The sequence below is a fragment of the Ischnura elegans genome, chromosome 8 (genome assembly GCF_921293095.1).
Source record: "Ischnura elegans chromosome 8, ioIscEleg1.1, whole genome shotgun sequence".
In the NCBI taxonomy this organism is placed as follows: domain Eukaryota; kingdom Metazoa; phylum Arthropoda; class Insecta; order Odonata; family Coenagrionidae; genus Ischnura; species Ischnura elegans.
The window spans coordinates 85,092,844-85,095,757 of record NC_060253.1 but is presented as its reverse complement, the minus strand read 5'-3'; positions in this window follow the sequence as shown (position 1 = coordinate 85,095,757).

Genomic DNA, 2,914 nt, shown 5'->3' with positions numbered 1-2,914 from the left:
TTGCATTTTTAATTGCTTAAAATCGAGTAAACATTGCAGATTTTCAAGTTTTCAAATTTTAAGAGGGGGAAAAGGAAGACTTTTTTTATGATATCATTCGTTTCTCGTTTGTGTTTTTTTCGTGGATTATTACATTCGTTACGTAAAAATCAGTCACTGTTCTCCGAAGTATACAATAACGTATTTCCATGAAGCCACGGCATCGGTAAGGGGACTTCAGCCTATGTGGTGGTTCGGAAATAAAGAATACAAACGAGATGTTGGTGTTATGCGTTGCCAAGTCTTATACAGGTTAGGCATGTTTTGAAGTGGAGAAATTGAAAAGGCAAATTGTGATGCTGGGTTACGACCTAGCTATAACAAATTTTTTATTTTCATAAAAAAACCAAATTAGTCGTTTCTTTCTCTTTCCTTACCCGTCGAAAGTCAGCGTGTTTTATCGCTAATACCTACATCGCAAAAATGTGTTCTAGACTTCTCGTTAGCGAAGTTCATACGAAATAAGGCCATAGCCGATGTTCGTTTGGGAAGGTGTATTTTGAAGGGCTTTGAACCCCTTAAACCTCGTATTTCTTCTTGCCTCTCGCTACGTCCATAAATGAAGATGAACCATAAATAGGAGTTTTCTCATACATGAAATCTAATATTTGTTTGTATGCCAGTCAAGTAAAGGCCTTCAGTTTTGATCGTATTATTGCATCGTTTTATGCGACAGGCTTCGACAACAAATGCATGACGATAGCACCAACACTATAATCAGTGGCGAATCCAGAATGGGGACAAGACTTAGTGGGATTTAACCTACCAGCAGTAGTGGGGGTCCGAAAAAATTACAATTCTGTGTAGTGTAAATTGGATACCCAAGGGGGGGATATAGACCCCCCCCCTATAGGTCCGCCACTGACTATAATTATATTGTCCCGTCATCTCAATAAGGTTTTCAGAAGACTTGAACAGACTGAAATTAAAAATGTTAGCCGTACAGTGGGTTTGATTACAACATTAACGGTAAGGCGCATGGTCAACCTTCTTACCCCCAAGAACTTTTCAATGGTCCTGATTACTCCTCACTTCCCTTCCGTGGGCGCCTGTGTTCAGGTTAAAAAAAAAAACGCGATGATCTCGGAGAAGGGGCTGGAGATCGTAATCATAGGCCGCGCTATCCCTGAACTCGAACGGGAATTTGATCCATGTTCCTCGTCCTCAACTCCGGCCAAACCTCAATCGGATGCGAGTGGAAGGTTCGCATTCACAATTGAACGTATCCCATAAAATTTACGTGTATCCCGTGACGGATTTTTTCCAGAATCTTGTTGTCAAGTGTAGAACGATTAACGGGCTTCTATTGATTCTTAACTAATTATATGATTGCCTTCTTTTGAACTTCAATTTAAAATAAGGAATCTTTGGATATGACGTGCGGATCTTCTTCTTGGTGATGTTAAGGTTTGAGAATAGAGACGAATGAGTTACATAGGACAGGATAGGTACGTTCAGATTAATTGTAAGTGAATCATCTGTATAGAATTTCCAATTAATTTTCTTTTTAGTTACTCATCGTCATCGAGTCTGGTACTTCAAAAAATATAAAGTAATTCATTTTTATCATCAACGTTTTACTCACACACCTTGAATGTGCAGTGAGTATATGCGATCCGGTGCAAAAAGACTTCATCCTTGAATCTAATAAAATACAAAGGAAAGCTGCGCGATTCGTCTATAACTGCTATGGGCGTGCGGAGAGCGTTAAAGTTGTTAAGCGAATTAGGCTGGGGACCGCTAGAGATTCGTGAGGCTGCGCGCTAGGCTTAAATTCTTTGAGCATTCGAGACTGGATATCTTATGGATATGAATATTATGAATGATGGATATCTTATGCCAAATAATATTTGCTCACCTGCATGAAGGTTGATGTTGGGAATAACGTTGACTTAGTAATAGGGTGGTTTCCTTTTATTTTTTTATTGCCTAAATCGAAAGATTATGACACCTGGAGTACGTATATCACGCGTTTAGATTTTTAAATGACGATATCTATTTTTCGCGATTAAATGAAAAGTGAAACATTTCAAGCGCGCGAAAACGCGACGCGTAAGTATGAATGCCGGGAAATCTCCGTGTGACTTATTTCTGGTTCCCGCTGCCCCCCCCCTGTGAGGTGACCTTGAGGCGAGGCTTAGCGCTGATATGACGCAGGCTGCTAGCGGGTAGCTGAGTACCCTGCTGGCTGGTAGCGCTTGTCTTAAATAAGGATTACTAATACCTTATCAAATGAAGAAAACTTTCCGACCTTAACCAGTTTTAATAAGTGATTATTAAGACATGTTTCCCTGAGCTCTACGCCTCATGCATGCATTGGTAACCTCAGACGATGTATAACTCCTATCTTCTCGTATAGAAACTAGGTCCCTGTGACGTCACGTGGAGTGGCATTGCATGGGCGCCAGTCTGGCCCTTTTCAAATGAGGACAAAAATGGACCATTGCCATTCGTCTAAACCGCTATTTCTAAAACGAAATAATTTGTATATTTTGAATACACTAATGGTGGGTAACGAATCGCAATCAATGCTTTTCGTTTTCTTTGATGAGGGAAACTACCCTATTATCCACACTACGTTGATTCAACCCAACCGGTTTCGACGCTGATTGTGTTATTGTCAACGGTACAACTAACTCTCTAGGAGTTGTGCCCTTGATAACGACACAGTAAGTGACGGAACCGGTTAGGTTGAATAGACGTTGTTAGGATAATTACCAAGTCGTTATCACTCCCGTCATCATGGCGAAATTTCAAAGTTGATCTAGTGTCGGTTGATTCATACGTGAAGCTTATTATTTTTAATAGAATTTTTGAGTGGACTTTTTTTATCATCGATAATTTAATTTTATAATCGATAGGATATGGATGAATT